An 18,328-nucleotide genomic window follows, 5' to 3' on the forward strand; every position below is an offset into this window, starting at 1 on the left:
TTTTCGGAAATGAACTTCCGAACTGTATCAAAAGTGCATTTTTTTTTTGTTTTTTCATTTGTCTCGCATATTAATCGATTTCGATTGTTTACAGGAACATGTCAGGCAACCAACCAGCACGCATCAGACAGGGTAGGGAGTCCCAGACTGCGTCGGCTAGACGCGAGCGGGCGGCGGCGCAGCTGGCGTCGACACAGGGGCGGGGCGGGGCCGAGGACGACGTGCGCGAGTACCCGAGGACGGGGGAGAGGGTACATCTGCTTCAGGATCTAGGAGTAGGCTGGCTCGGGTATCTTCTTCCCGCCAGCGAGAGGAGGAGGATGAGGAGGAGGAGGAGGTGCCAGTGCCATACCACGAGCCGGAGGGGGTACCGGATGTTGACCCTCCAGCCGGGGAGGAGGATGAGGAGGGGGACAGCTATCCGGGAGGGCCGTTTGACACTTCCGTGCTGGTTCACTACCACGATCACGTCGCTCGGCGTATCTGGGAGGGAGAGGTATTTTTTATAATTTAACCGTTTATTTGTCACCATTTTTTATAATTTTACCGTTTATTTGTCGCTTATTTAATATATGTCACTTATTTGTTTTTTTTGTAACAGGAGAGAGACCCACTGAAAATGGTGAACCACGCCAGGAAGATTTTTAGTCTGTTTAAACCAGCAGCTCAGTGGTTTAACGATCATGTGCGAGGTTCAGGGCTTAGCGGGCTCTGCATGACCGGGTACACCACCATCAGCACCGACATGCAGGGGGCATTTGTGGAGCGCTGGCACAAGGAGACGTCTTCTTTCCACTTGCCGGTGGAGGAGATGACGATCACCTTGCATGACGTGCAGTGTCTTCTCCACCTGCCCATCAGGGGGCCGCTGTTGCACCACTCCCGGATCCAGAGGGTCGAGGCCATTGAGTGGATGACGCTCTATTTGGGCATGGAGCACGAGGTTGCTCTCTTCGAGTGCGTCACGACTTCTGGGACTCATATCCGGTTCACCACACTGAGCCGCTATTTCGAGCTCCACCTGGACGCGGCGGCCGATGCTGAGCAGGCGGGTGACGACCTATTCACACAGTACCACCGCGGCTGCGCTCTCCGGTGCTGGTACATGCATGTGGTAGGCGCTGCTTGCTTTGTGGACAAGAGTGCAAGGTACGTCGACGTGACCTACCTCCGCTATTTCATGGACCTGGATACCGTTCACCAGTGGAACTAGGGGTCAGCTACTCTGGCATATCTCTACCAGAAGCTGAATGAGGCCTCCAACTAGAGGACGAGGCAATTGGTCGGATCTTGCACACTGCTTACGGTACGTTTTATTTTAATACATTATCGTATTTATTTATTTATTTATGTTTCGTATTTAATTTTAATACATTATCTTGTTTCTGTTTCATAGCTGGATCATCTCCTACTTCTCCCGCATCCACGGCTTCCACATCGATCCTGTGTATGTGGACCCCATGTAACACCCTTCTAAACCCCGCGGCAATTAAACAATCAAATCAGAGTAACATGCACAAGGGCGTCACAATTGATAATTAAATAAAACCACATATGTCATAAGTCATGCATTCACCGAAGAAACACACTAACATAACTCATAAATCAACTATCTCATGTTTACACAGCGGAATATGTTATCAAACTAGCATTACATTCATCCATGCTTTAATCCTCGAATAAGGCAAACAAAATAGAGTTAATGTCATAAACCAAAAAAAAAAACAGCGTTCCCCAGTGTTACACTTATCAGAGCATGACCCGACGCTAACTGACACATTGACTCATGAGCTAATTCTCACCGAGTCGAAGCCGCTATCCTCAATCTGAAAATGACAACAAGTAATGGTGAGTCTCATCACAGTTAACCAATGTTATTGCATCATAAATAATAACATATCATAGTTAAATCATTCACCCAATTGTTTCATATTCAGACAAAACGTCATTCACACATCCACAGATAAACAGACAAGTCATCATATAACATATATCATCATGCTATAAACAAATCATGCACATGTATGAAAGTGACACTATGCATGTGGTACCAATCATCACTAGTGGAAATCATCCACCGACCGATCTATCATCATCCAGATACGGCCCTGCCAGCACAAATTCCACACAATGGGAATTCTGCCATTCACTGAATCCTCTCATCATTTAGGATTCAGCCCTCATCAATGTTTATGAATGCATGTAACATATATATAACATACTTTCATCATCATACTATGAGTAGCATCATCTATACTCATTTCATCATCATCATCATCATCATTATTAAGCATGTTCATATATACATTCACATCATTCAAATACAATTAAACCATCAGTAAACCAAACTATCACATCATAAGGTTCACTCATCTTCAAACAGCACACCAAACAGGCCTACAGATCGAAAGTTATGCGTCATTAAACTCTCCAGAAAAATCACAAAACAGGAATTTGCACACACAGCGACCATACGCGTATCATAATGCCCATACGCATCCATACGGGTATCACTATGCTTCATACGCGTATCATACGCATTTCAACAGAACCAGATTTTGCCCAAAAGCAACCTCATACGCGTATCAGTCTTGCCATACGCGTATCACCAGAATAATTTTCCTCTTTCAGAAATTTCCATACGCGTATGAGCATCCTCATATGCTCCTCATACGCAAATCACCAGCACAAGGTGTTTGGGACAGGGCACCTGCGTATCATACGCGTATAGCCCTTGGGGAGTGTCCCTCATACGCGTATGACTTCATCCCATACGCGTATGACACTGTTCCATACGCAAAACACCAGAAAAATGTCCAGAACCTGCAATTTCGTAACAGTCCAAAACCCACTCGTTTCTACTCATAACAGTCCACGATTTGGAGTCTAAAAACCAGAAAATTCACATCTAAACAGCATACGAATTCATCCACAACCACAGTATATGATCCCATAATCAATTTCATTCATCATACCCTAAATCTATCAGTCATTAGGGATTAACAGTCCAATTTTCAATGATGAACACAGATAACAATTCAGAATATAGAATCAATGGATCCAACCATACTCCTAATCCATACTATCATCTATAATACGATAAAAGAGATTAAACGGAGAGTCTCCCCTTACCTCAGATAAAATTCTTAGTTCTTGGTCTCTTCCTCTACAGTTCTCCTTCACGTTCCTCGTTCCCAATTCTGTTCTTTCACGTTCTTTCTTTCTTTCCCAATTCTAATTATTTTATGAAAAATAATATTAAATTAGTAAGGGCTTTACTACACCACACCCCCCTCTTCTTACTAATCTCACACATGGCCCAATTGGCATCAACCATCATTTACCCATTATTTTCATAAAATCCATAATAATAATTATTATTAATCTAATATTCAAATTAAATTAAAAATTAAAATTATACGGGTGTTACAACTCTCCCCCACTAAAAGAGTTTTCCTCCTCGAAAACATACCTTAGGTAAAAGTTCTGGATAAGAATCCTTCATCTGACTCTCTAGCTCCCAGGTAACATTTCCCTCAGTAGGTCCTCCCCAAGCCACTCTGACCAGATCTATTTCCTTGCCACGCAATTGCTTCAGCCTTCGATCCTCAATTCTCACAGGTAAAGTCTCAACCGTCAAGTTATCTTTCACCTGCACATCATCTACTTGAATCACATGGGACGGATCTGAAATGTATTTCCTCAACTGAGACACATGAAATACATCATGCAAATTTGCAAGCATCGGCGGTAAAGCGATACGATAGGCCACTTCTCCCACTCTTTCAGAAATTTGGAATGGTCCAATAAAACGCGGAGTCAACTTCTTCGACTTCAATGCCCGACCAATCCCTGTCATAGGAGTAACTCTCATAAACACATGATCTCCCTCTTGAAACTCAAGTGTTTTCCTCCTCTTGTCATGATAACTCTTCTGACGACTCTGAGAAGCCTTCATCTTCTCTTGAATCATTTTAATCTTCTCTGTAGTCTGTTGTACAATTTCTGGACCAATCACAACACTCTCACCAGATTCGTACCAACACAACGGCGTCCTACATCTCCTACCATACAAAGCCTCAAACGGAGCCATACCGATACTCGAATGAAAACTATTGTTGTAGGTAAACTCAATCAAAGGCAGATAACCATCCCAAGTACCTCCCTTTTCCAACACACAAGCACACAACAAATCCTCTAACGACTGAATCGTCCTCTCAGTCTGTCCATCAGTCTGCGGATGATAAGCAAAACTTAATCTCAGCTTAGTACCCAAAGCTTTCTGCAAACCTTCCCAGAACTTAGACGTAAACCTCGGATCTCTGTCTGACACGATACTTGAAGGAATACCGTGTAGACTAACTATCTTCTCAATATACAACTGAGCTAGATTCTCCATCGGATAATCCATCCTCACCGGTATAAAATGTACAGACTTCGTCAACCTGTCCACCACGACCCAGATAGCTTCACAATTTCTGACAGTTCTCGACAAACCCGAAACAAAATCCATTGATATGCTATCCCACTTCCACTCAGGAATAAACATCGGTTGCATAAACCCAGATGGTTTCTGATGCTCAATCTTTGACTTCTGGCAAGTCAAACAAGAATACACAAACTCAGCAATTTCCTTCTTCATTCCCGGCCACCAAAACAACTTTTTCAAATCATGATACATCTTGGTAGCACCAGGATGAATGCTCAATCCACTACGGTGTCCTTCTTCCAAAATACGTTTTCGGAGTTCATCAACATCAGGAACACAAACTCTGTCACCAAACCTCAGTATACCATTCTCATCCACTCTGAATTCACCAATCTTGCCTTGGTTAATCAAAGTCATCTTGTCGACCAATTCGACATCAGCCTCCTGACCCTCTCTGATCTCTTCAAGAATACCACTGGTTAGCTTCAGCATACCTAATTTGACACTAGTAGGAGTACCTTCACACAGTAAACTCAAGTCTCTGAATTGTTCAATCAAATACAATTCCTTCACCATTAACATAGACATATGCAAGGTCTTCCTACTCAATGCATCAGCAACAACGTTTGCCTTACCCGGATGGTAATTCAAACCAAAATCATAATCTTTCGGAAATTCTAACCACCTTCTCTGTCTCATATTCAGCTCTTTCTGATCGAAGAGATACTTCAGGCTTTTATGGTCACTGAATACCTCAAATCTCGAACCATACAAATAGTGTCGCCACAACTTTAAAACAAACACCACAGCTGCCAACTCCAAATCATGAGTGGGATAATTCCTTTCATGCACTTTGAGTTGTCTCGACGCATAAGCGACCACTTGTTGATTCTGCATCAATACACCACCTAACCCCATCAGTGATGCGTCACAATAAACCACAAATGATTCTGCCGGATTCGGCAAAATCAAGATAGGAGCACTAGTCAACCTCCTCTTCAGCTCTTGGAATCCTTCTTCACACTTGGCATCCCAAATAAAGGCTTGTCCCTTCCTGGTTAGTTTAGTTAACGGCAATGCTAACTTTGAAAACCCTTCAATGAACTTTCTATAATAACCTGCAAGACCAAGAAAACTACGAATCTCTGATACTGACTTCGGAGCTTCCCACTGGGACACAGCTTCTATCTTTGTAGGGTCAACAGCAATACCATCCTTAGAAATCACATGTCCAAGAAAACTGACTTCCTCTAACCAGAATTCACACTTCGACAGTTTGGCAAAAAGTTGCTTCTCTTTCAACAGTTCTAACACAGTTCTGAGATGCTCTGCATGTTCTTCCTCATTCTTAGAATATATCAGGATATCATCTATAAACACCACCACGAACTTATCGAGATAAGGATGAAAGATCCTGTTCATATATTCCATAAAAACACCAGGTGCATTAGTAACCCCAAACGGCATTACAGAATACTCGTAATGTCCATACCTCGTTCTAAAAGCAGTCTTCTGAATATCGTCATCTTTCACACGTATCTGATGATACCCAGACCTCAGATCAATCTTACTAAACACACGTGCTCCAACCAACTGATCCATCAAATCATCAATCCTCGGCAATGGATACCGATTCTTGATAGTAACCTTGTTCAATTGTCTGTAATCTACACACAGCCTCATTGAACCCTCTTTCTTCTTTACCAGTAACACAGGCGCACCCCACGGCGAAACACTAGGACGAATAAATTTCTTCTCAAGCAATTCCTCTAACTGCTTCTTCAGTTCAGCCAATTCAGACGGCGACATACGATACGGTGCCATCGACACTGGACTAGTTCTCGGAACCAATTCAATAGAAAACTCCACTTCTCTTTCCGGTGATAATTCATTCACATCTTCTGGAAAAACTTCTGGAAATTCACACACCACTGGTAATTCGCTACCCGCCACTTTCTCCTTCACATTCATCAATGCGAACAACATAAACACTGTTGCTACATCTCCGATAGCTTCATTCACTTGTCTAGCTGTCATTTCCAGATCATCATTACTAACCTCTTCAGGAAAAATTACCGTCTTTGCAAAACAGTTGATATGAACACGGTTGAATTCCAACCAGTTCATTCCCAGGATTACATCAAGTTGTTTCAACGGAAGGCACACTAAGTCTATCCCGAATTCCCTACCAAAAATGTCAATCGGACAATTCAAGCATGCAGACGAAGTAGTTACTGAACCCGACGCAGGAGTGTCAATAACCATACTTCCATTTATATCAGATATCTCAAGATTCAACCTCATAGCACAATCCAAAGAAATAAAAGAATGAGTTGCTCCAGTATCAATAATTGCAACTAAAGGTGTGCCATGAATGAAACACGTACCTTTAATCAACCTGTCCTCTGGAGTAGTCTCTGACCCGGTCAAAGCAAAAACCTTTCCTCCCGATTGGTTCTTCTTCGGCTTAGGACAATTAGGACTGATGTGACCCTCTTCACCACAGTTGTAGCAAGTCACAACCCTCTTCTTGCAGTCAGCAGCAATATGACCCACTTGGTCACACTTGTAACACTTCTTCTGATCAAGCTTGCATTCATTCCTACGATGTCCCATCTCACCACAATTGTAACATTTGATACGAGCACTGGAATCTCCCCCACTTGGTTTCTTCCAATCATCAGGTTTGCCTCTACCATATGGCTTACCTCTATCCATATGTTTCTTTCCTTTTCTGTCAACCAACTCGCGAGAGTGAGATGACCTCAGCTTGATGTTATCTTCCTCAAAAATTCTACTACAATCTACCAGGTCAACAGATCTACGGATTCTCTGGTACCTGATACCCTGCTTGATCTCATCACGAAGACCATTCTCAAATTTGACACATTTCGAGAACTCACTGGCTTCATCATCATTGTAGTGCACATAGTACTTTGCCAGCTCCACAAACTTAGCAGCATACTCCGACACCGACATATTGCCTTGAACCAGTTCCAGAAATTCAACTTCCTTTCTTCCCCTGACATCTTCAGGAAAATACCTCCTCAGAAATTCCCTCCTAAATACAGCCCAAGTAATTGCTGTACCACCAGCATCCAGCTCAGCTCTGGTCGACATCCACCAATCGTCAGCTTCCTCAGATAACATGTGAGTGCCATATCTCACCTTGAGGTTCTCAGCACAGTCAATGACTCTGAAAATCCTCTCGATCTCCTTAAGCCATTTCTGAGCACCTTCAGGATCATGCGTGCCTTTGAACAATGGAGGATTGTTCCTCTGAAAATTCCCCAACTGTCTTTCAGCATCAATCCCAGCCCCTATAGCATTCCCTCCAAGCACACCAGCAATCATGCGCAGAGCTTCAGCAATAGCATCATCATTGACTCATGAGCTAATTCTCACTGAGTCAAAGCCGCTATCCTCAATCTGAAAATGACAACAAGTAAGGGCGAGTCTCATCACAGTTAACCAATGTTATTGCATCATAAATAATAACATATCATAGTTATATCATTCACCCAATTGTTTCATATTCAGACAAAACGTCATTCACACATCCACAGATAAACAGACAAGTCATCATATAACATATATCATCATGCTATAAGCAAATCATGCACATGTATGAAACTGACACTATGCATGTGGTACCAATCATCACCAGTGGAAACCATCCACCGACCGATCTATCATCATCCAGATACGGCCCTGCCAACACAAATTCCACACAATGGGAATTCTGCCATTCACTGAATCCTCTCATCATTTAGGATTCAGCCCTCATCAATGTTTATGAATGCATGTAACATATATATAACATACTTTCATCATCATACTATGAGTAGCATCATCTATACTCATTTCATCATCATCATCATCATTAAGCATGTTCATATATACATTCACATCATTCAAATACAATTAAACCATCAGTAAACCAAACTATCACATCATAAGGTTCACTCATCTTCAAACGGCACACCAAACAGGCCTACAGATCGAAAGTTATGCGTCATTAAACTTTCCAGAAAAATCACAAAACAGGAATTTGCACACACAGCGACCATACGCGTATCATAATGCCCATACGCATCCATACGCGTATCACTATGCTTCATACGTGTATCATACGCATTTCAACAGAACCAGATTTTTCCCAAAAGCAACCTCATACGCGTATCAGTCTTGCCATACGCGTATCACCAGAATAATTTTCCTCTTTCAGAAATTTCCATACGCGTATGAGCATCCTCATACGCTCCTCATACGCAAATCACCAGCACAGGGTGTTTGGGACAGGGCACCTGCGTATCATACGCGTATAGCCCTTGGGGAGTGTCCCTCATACGCGTATGACTTCATCCCATACGCGTATGACACTGTTCCATACGCAAAACACCAGAAAAATGTCCAGAACCTGCAATTTCGTAACAGTCCAAAACCCACTAGTTTCTACTCATAACAGTCCACGATTTTGAGTCTAAAAACCAGAAAATTCACATCTAAACAGCATACGAATTCATCCACAACCACAGTATATGATCCCATAATCAATTTCATTCATCATACCCTAAATCTATCAGTCATTAGGGATTAACAGTCCAATTTTCAATGATGAACACAGATAACAATTCAGAATATAGAATCAATGGATCCAACCATACTCCTAATTCATACTATCATCTATAATACGATAAAAGAGATTAAACAGAGAGTCTCCCCTTACCTCAGATAAAAGTCTTGGTTCTTGGTCTCTCCCTCTACAGTTCTCCTTCACGTTCCTCGTTCCCAATTCTGTTCTTTCACGTTCTTTCTTTCTTTCCCAATTCTAATTATTTTATGAAAAATAATATTAAATTAGTAAGGGCTTTACTACACCACACCCCCTCTTCTTACTAATCTCACACATGGCCCAATTGCCACCAACCATCAATTACCCATTATTTTCAAAAAATCCATAATAATAATAATTATTAATCTAATATTCAAATTAAATTAAAAATTAAAATTATACGGGTGTTACACCCCATGCCCAGGGCCGCCAGATACGTTCTCTAGAGGGGGAACGATGCGGTGGGACCATACCGTCTGTACTTGGACCGCACTCTGCATGACGACGTCACATGGAGGCCGTTCAGCGACTACGCTCAGATTGTCCCCTTTGACGGCATTGCACTTTATTCAGGCTGGTTGGCTTGCGGGTCCGGCATCATGGTTCGATATCTCCCTGAGCGGTGCATGCGTCAGTTCGGATTCGTGCAGCGGATACCCAGGTCACCCTTTGAGGCTGCTCCCGACACTGTGACCCGAGTGCAGCTCACTGCCATATGGGAGCATTGGGAGCATCATGTGGTACCGCAGGAGTACCGTCTCACTCGGGTCACCCAGGACTGGCACAGTGAGGAGGGATACGTCACATGGTTCTACCGGGTGTCACATCCTCTCTGAGACCCGACATTCCCGGCGCTCCTAGGCCAGCACACGAGGAGATCCTAGAGAACCAGCAGACCGAGGATGATCAGCATGGCGGTCCAGAGGCAGTCGCCGTGATGGAGATGATCGTCACTGATGCGGGCCGTGCGGCGACATACAGGCGGCAGAGGAGGTCCCAGGGCGAGAGGGTTAGGCACACCCAGTAGTGGTCGGGTTTATTTCTTTTTTGTTTTCGGATTGTATCCTTAGCACATTATTATTATTATTATTTGGATTTGGTTGAGCTTGTATATATTACTTTTTTTTCTTCATATTAGCATCTTCACCTTTATATGTAGTTTATTTTTTTTACCGGTTTCTTTTAATTAAAAATACGAAACTGTTAACAAAAACATAAAAAAAAAGTCTGTTTCTGCATAATTCGGAAGTGCATTTCCGAAATATCTCAGAATATGAACAAAGGTGTTTTCGGAAGTTCATCTCCGAACACACCCCCCATGAGTTGTTTTCGGAAGTTCATCTCCGAAAACACCTCATGGGGGGTGTGTTCGGAGATGAACTTCCGAATTATGGAAATTTTAAAAAAAATATCAATGTTTCGGAAGTTCATTTCCGAAGCAGGGGTATTTTGGGTTTTTCGCTGGGGGTGACCCCCATAGGGAGGTGGCTAAAGAAATTTTCTTTTGATTTGGCTTTATTTCATTTCATACGGACAAGACAACAAGCTACGCGGCTAAGCCAATATAATTATATGAAAATTTCTTTAGCCACCTCCCTATGGGGGTCACCCCCAGCGAAAATCCCAAAATACCCCTGCTTCGGAAATGAACTTCCGAAGCGCTTTTTTTAAAAAAAATTTCCACAATTCGGAAGTTCATTTCCGAAAACAGCATTTCGGAAGTGCACTTCCGAAATACTGCGATTTGTGCAGATTTATCAAAACACTCCCCCTCCCCCAATCATTTACCCTAAATCAAAACAAAAAGTGGCAAAGGCGAAAATTTGTGCAAACAGAATTCCAAAGCTCCATCAAGGCTCCAATCACACTGCTAAACAACATTCAAAAGCCCTCAATCCTAACACTTTGTAAGTTTTGAAATTTTTAGATCTATTATTCAAATGCATGTTATTTAGGGTTTTAATTGCATAAATGATATATGGTTAGGTTGTTAGTAGTATTTAGGTTGTTTAGAAGCATTTTGATTTGTTTTGAAGTTTGGTTTAGGGGTCTGCCATGGAAGTTGCAGAAAACTCCATCGCAGGGGTGTTTCGGAAGTTCATTTCCGAAAACACCTCCATCCCAGTTTTCGGAAATGAACTTCCGAAATGTATCAGAAGTTCAAATTTTTTTGTTTTTTATTTTGTCTCGCATATTAATCGATTTCAATTGTTTACAGGAACATGTCAGGCAACCAACCAGCACGCAGGACTGGCGCTAAGGGAAGAAAGGGTTCTTCAAAGAAGGAGGTGAAAGAGGTGAAAGAGGTGAAGGAGGTGAAGGAGAAGAAGGAGAAGAAGAAGCTTTTGACTGGTTCTGCTTCGCAGCCTTCAGGCGTGATTAGGGCTGGAAATGAGTCGAGTCGAGTCGAACTCGCCTCAGCTCAGTTCGACTCGTTAAGAATTGGCCGAGTTCGAGTTCGAGTTCGAGTTTAAGACAAACTTTTTTTTCAGCTCAAACTCGACTCGTTAAGAATTGGCCGAGTTTGAGTTCGAGTTCGAGTTTTTCACGAACTTTTTTTCAGCTCAAACTCGACTTGTTAGAAGCTCACGAACATCTCGGTTCAACTCGTTAGATTAATCTTGTTAGGTTCAACTCGCTTATTTCACGGACTTAAAAGTAATTTTTTAAAGTCTACTTTTATATTTATATATATATATATATATATATATATATATATTTGACATTTTAAATTAATATTTTTTAAATAAAAAATATAGAAATAGAGTAAAAGTTATAAGATTGGAATGTATACGATGTTAATTTTATTTGTATAATTATTTGTAGAAATATTTTTCTCACTTGAGATTATAAATTATCAATTATAACCGTTAGATTAAAATAAAATATTATACTAAGATTTAGAACAAATCTTCAAACCTACTCTTAAGGACAATATAATCTATCTGATATATAATCGAGTTGACTCGTGAACCTAACGAATCGAACTATGTATAGTTCAAGTTCAGCTCATTTAGTTAACGAACTTAATTTTTAGCTCATACTCAGCTCATTTGGTTCATGAACCTAGTTCAACGATTTAATTTTCGAATCGAATTTCGAACTATTTTCGAGTTAGTGTGGTTCATTGCCAGCCCTAGGCGTGATCAACGCTGATGGTTCTGATACTGAGTGGGATGAGGATTGGTATAATTATCTTCATTCGGAGGAGTTCGCTCGTCGGGAAGAATAACGTGTTTTTATTTTGTTTGATGTGTATTTTGTAACGCTCGTCGGGCAGAATAACATGCTTTTGTCTTGTTTGACGTGTCTTGTTTTGTTCTGATTTCGGATTGTATCGAACAATGTTTTTGTATTGGATTTATCATCTTAGTTTTTGGAAGTGATAACCGGGGCTGGAACATATGACGGAGGAGGTGGATGTCCGGAGGAAGAAGAACCGGAGGTACGTCCACCGCGAGACAAATGAGCCAATCAATGTAAGCTATAGTTTATCATTATCATCTGGGGACGTCATTTCTAAAAAATCAAGATTAAAAATAATAAGATTTTTTTCCCAATTTTTTGTAATGACGTCCCCTGATGATAATGATAAACTATAGCTTACATTGATTGGCTCCTTTGTGTCGCGGTGGACGTACCTCCGGTTCTTCTTCCTCCGGACATCCACCTCCTCCGTCATATGTTCCGGCCCGGGTTACCACTTCCAAAAACTAAGATGATAATATTATCGTTGTAATCTTCACCCGATTAAATAAAGCGAATTGTAACTTTAATTTTCGTTGCAAGTCTTTTTTTCTCCCCACCACTCTCTCATCCCCACCTACCCGTGTTCAACAATATGTAACTTTAATTTTATGTAATATTATCGTTGTAATCTTCACCCGATTAAATAAAGCGAATTGTTGTTGTTTTTCATTTTATTCTGTCCAGACATATTTTCGGAAGTTCATTTCCGAATTCCCCAGGGGGGTGCGTTCGGAGATAAACTTCCGAAACACCACATTTTCTGAAAAAGTAACTTTATTTCGGAGATGAATCTCCGAAATCAATATTTTATATTAAAAAAAACACGTTTTCGGAAGTTCATTTCCGAAAACACCTTTTTTAAGAAAAAAAGTACAGTTTCGGAAATGAACTTCCGAAACAAGGGGTATTGTGGTAAATTCACCGGAGGTGGCCAAGAAGGTTGGGAGGTGGGTGAAGAAATTCTCAATTATATTATTATTACTATTTTTCGGATCATCAAAATAAACATTTCAAACTTACACGCAAATCTGTCACCTCTTTATTCTAATAATATTACATCTTAGTTATAAATCATTGATATAATTTAGGACACATGAGTAATATTATGCTTATACTTCACTTGATGTATGCATGCAAATATGTTATGTGACGTCATTCCATTTGGTGCATGCATGTAAAAATTAAGAGCATGCGCGAAGTCATTTGGCGTATAGGTGTATTCTCCCTTTTTTTTTTAAATAATAAAAGTATTAAGAATAAAAGGAAAAAATTGATAATATTAATTAAAAGTTATGATTACATGGTTAGAAAAATAAACGATTACAGCAAGATATAATTTTCACTTCTTCGTCCTCTCCTAGTATTCCGTTGTCTAGGAATTTTCTTCTGTTGTCAATGCAAGTGCCATTTATAATCTAACAAAACAAATTACTGGTATAGCTTACACAGTTTGACCAACTAGTACTCCATTGAGAATTTCCGTATTCATTGTTTGCTATACTAGAAATAATAGAGATGCATGAGATAGTTGGTTGATTTGATGTGTACAAGTTTAGTTAAATTCATGTAACCTATCTATGGTTTAATTTTTGGGAACATCATTTATTGATTTTTTTTTTTTTTTGCAATAATCAGCTTTTGAAATAAAAATAAGTTAATAATCATCTTTGTAGTAATTCATTAAGATAATTATGAGGCTTGCTTACGTATATGACGGACCTAAAATTCTCTTTATAACAATATTAATTTATTAAGATAGCTGTGAGACATGCAGCGTTTAGAAAAAATTACTATAAAATAGGGGTGATCGTATCCGAACCAATCCAAAAGCAAAACCGCAAATCGAACCAATCCAAACCGAAACCGCAAAAAACCGCATTTGGTTTGGATGATTTTGGATGATTTTTGGACTAAACCGCACAGTTCGGTTTGGTTTGCGGTTTTTATTTCACAAAACCGAACCAAACCGAACTAAACCGCATATTTAACTTAAGTTTTGAATTTTAATAATTAATTTATTATCTTTCCAAATCCAATTGCACACAACCACACCTCACGTTTTGAATTTTAATAATTAATTTATTAACTTAAGTTTTGGCATAATCCACTTAGTTTTTGTATTTTATTGAGCTACATATTTATGTAATTCTCTACTATCTAATATATATATTTCATTTATAATGTATTTTTAGTTCTCTACTGTTCTTGTAATATAATTGTTCTTGTAATATAATTTCTTTTGTATGGTATAATATCATATATTATATTGACATTGAATTACTTTCTTTTTTTCCTTTTATTTTAGTACATTTTTATTTTATAGTGTAAACCGCGGTCCACCGAACCGATCTAACCGCATTAGTTTGGTTTGGTTTGGTTTGGATGACTTTTTAAAAATCAACCGAACCAAACCGAACCGCATGTATTTTTATCTCGCGGTTAGGATGACTTTTATGCTCAAAACCGAACCAAACCGCACCGCGAACACCCCTACTATAAAACATAATTATAGAGAATAAAGATATAATTGCAAGAGAACCTCATACTTTTGTTGGGAGCATTGAAAGACAATTTTTTTAATGTGAATATAGAATTGCATTCAGAAAGTAAATAAAAATAATGATATGTTAAATTTTTGGATGATCGTTGAAAGATAGATATTTGAGTCAAACATCAAAATATAATATTTAAACCTCAAAATAATAATATATTAAATTTTTGGATGATGTAAATATTAGAGTTAAAAACTTCAAAATACTTACATGAGATGCTATTAACAAATGAATAATCTTTTATCCTGTGACGAAAATAAAATTAACAATCAATACACATGTATAAAGTAAGAAATAGGAGATAAAAACTATCATATAAATTAGAAGATTAGCACAAAAATGAAAATCTTAAACATAAGTCATATATTTATACTCACATCTAGAAAGAGGATCAATAGATATTAATAAAATTATAACAGAATTTTTTTATTAAAATTTAATATTAATACATTTATTATGTTAGTAACTAGAATTGAAGAGTTTTCTAAACAATAAATTCAATAAAACTGTAACGTAACTAGGGATGTCAATGGGGCGGGGTGGGGATACATTCCCATCACAATCCCCGCCCTCTAATCTATTTCCCATCTCCACTTCGGATCCCCGCTACGGGGGGATTTTGTCCCCCATCCCCATCCCCGCGGATCCCCATGGTTCATACAGAGATTCATAAATATGATTTTTTATTTATTATTTTAAATCAAATTAATAGTAAAAGCTTAAAAAACTAACAAGAAATTCAGAAACTATTCTTTTATGATAAATATATTGTTTTAACAATATTTAATCTACAATATTGAGTGTCATGACCACCAAATTTCAAACTAAAAAAATTGAAATAATCAGTAATATCTCACTCTTCTACTAACAATACATATATATTTTAAATTTGTGTATAAGATTAATTATATGAAATGACAAACAAACTTCCATAATAATTTAAAATTATATAAAACTTAAGGACATTATGTTACTTTAGGCGGGGCAGTGACTCCACAGGGCGGGGGATATTTACGCCACCCCCGTCCCCGAAGTGTCTTCGGGGAGACTTTGTTCCCCATCCCCGCCCTTGCGGGGAAAAAATTCCCCGTCTTTGGGACCCCAAACAGGGAATCCCCATGGAGATCCCTGCTAATGGAGGCAAGTTGACATCCCTAAACGTAACTACTAAAATTAATTTATAGTTATGTAAGAATTAAATTTTTAGAAAATAAGCAGTATGATAAACTATCAATTCAATGATTATTTAAAGGCGAAATTAATGAAAGGCGTTATAAAGATAATTTTCAATTAAAATATATTAGAGGTAAATAAATTATAAAAATTAATTTATAGTTATATTAGTGTTATTAACTTTTATATAATAATAAATAAAAAATGAAATTTCATTGAAAAATAGAAAACATATCCCTATTGTACATTTCAAATTTAAAAAACTATAAAGAATAAATATTTTAATATAAATGAAGAAAATAATAAATCTTTAGTATTATTTTTAAACTATTATTATTTAAAATATTTTATCTACTTTAATAATTTAATGTGCATCTATTTTAGTTTCGTAAAAACATTTTTATTTTATATTATTTAATGTATATTTTTTAGTTTGGTAAAAACATTTTTATTTTACATTATTAAATTATTAAAATAAAATACTTAAGATTACTTTAAACTATTCAATTATTTAATCTTTAAATTTTTAAATTATTATTTTTATAAAATTTTATCTACAACAATTTTTAACATATATTTTTTTATTTGAAAGATTTTCTTAATAATTATTATCAACATGATTTTGGAAGCTTTAAAATGCTAGGTATAAAAGTTACTTTAATAATATAAATAAAAAGCACTATAATAATTTTATTATTTGTAATAAAATATTAATGTCACTTTTTATTAAAAATAATTGTAATTTAATATCTTACGAATAAAAGTAGTAAAAATTTAAAAATCTTTTACAATACTATTTACAATTTTATTGATCATGAATTTTTTTAAAATTTGTATTTTTATATATTTTTCTTATTGTAGTGTATTAATTACAATTTTAGCGGTAACCAAAATGAAAATGATTGAAAATATAATTATAAAATTTAACAATTAAAGTTTAAAAAATGAAAAGATATATTATTTGGTTTAGGTGACTTTTTTTTTAATAATAACTAAATCAATTTAATTTGGAAAGCTATGAGAGAATGACACATCATCTAAAAAACTATGAGAGAATGACACATCATCCTAAAATTAGGGTTTTGTCTAGAGTTGTCATCATGACAACCTTAGATTTATATTAAGTAGATTTCTGATTTTAAGAGTTGTTTTTCTCCCCTTTCTTATTTTATGATTTGATTTTAGGCTAGGGTTTATTTTGTAAAATGAGTTTGATTTTCTGTTTTTTTATGGTTTAGTATCCTCGTAAAACTATTTATATATGAGTCTCGTAAAACTATTTAGTATCCTCGTAAAACTATTTATAATTAGTAAATGTTGTTTGGCTGCACCAATGTCGCTATTAATTTACATTCGCATACTATGTCAATTTTATTTCATACCCGGCCAAACAAATTCTGGATAGATGCAGCTTGGAGTCAACCAAAGCGTTAGAGGAGAAATAGCTCACTACTTTATCTAAACGTTGGATCAAACGTTTGTTCTACGTTCGATTAAATTTGTTCAAAAATAGCTTGAATGCTTAATTTTAATTCTCTTCTTGACTAACTAAAATGATTCTAAAATTAAGGAATAAAGTAAAACTAAAAAAAATAAACACTAAAAGCTAACAACAAATATTGAAAAAAAGGAATGCTAAAATAAAACAAAAGAATAATGTGCAATAATTTTTTTTTAAAAAAAGAAACAAAGTACTAACTAAATAAAAAACAACATGGGTTAGAGGAAAGAGGAAACAAAAAGCCCAATTAGGGGCACTACAAACACAATCAGGGAGTGTGAATTCGCATGGGTGAAGGGCCAATAGGTTTTCAAGCACAACTCCGAATCTAGGATTTTGACTCCTTTATGACCACCCGATGGGAATACTCTGGGAGTCAAAGAGATATAAAGGTCAAGGGACATAGAGGTACCATGTTCTTGGTGGAAAGTGCTACGCTGGATCCTTTAATTGACTCATATAGTCAAAAGATCCCAAGGCTTATAATGAGCCAAATATCCTAAACAAACAGAGAGGTGAATAGTATAAAAATGCATGAAGCTTAAGAAGCTTCTCATTTTCCCCTTCTCTCTCTCTCTCTCTCTCTCTCTCTCTCTCTCTCTCTCTCTCTCTCTCTCTCTCTTTCTCTCTCTTCACTCTTATCTCTAACTCACCCTTTCAAACCATTCTACAACAACCCCCTCCCCCACCAAATACTTCTTTGATCTTCACTTACCTTGACAACCACCACAACTCGTTGGAGAAGATGGTGGAGGCAACAACCCCTCTATCTTCTCCAGTGGAGCATCACCATCTAACCTACAAATCAA

Source organism: Vicia villosa, linkage group LG2 (genome assembly GCF_029867415.1).
Source record: "Vicia villosa cultivar HV-30 ecotype Madison, WI linkage group LG2, Vvil1.0, whole genome shotgun sequence".
Taxonomy (NCBI): Eukaryota; Viridiplantae; Streptophyta; class Magnoliopsida; order Fabales; family Fabaceae; genus Vicia; species Vicia villosa.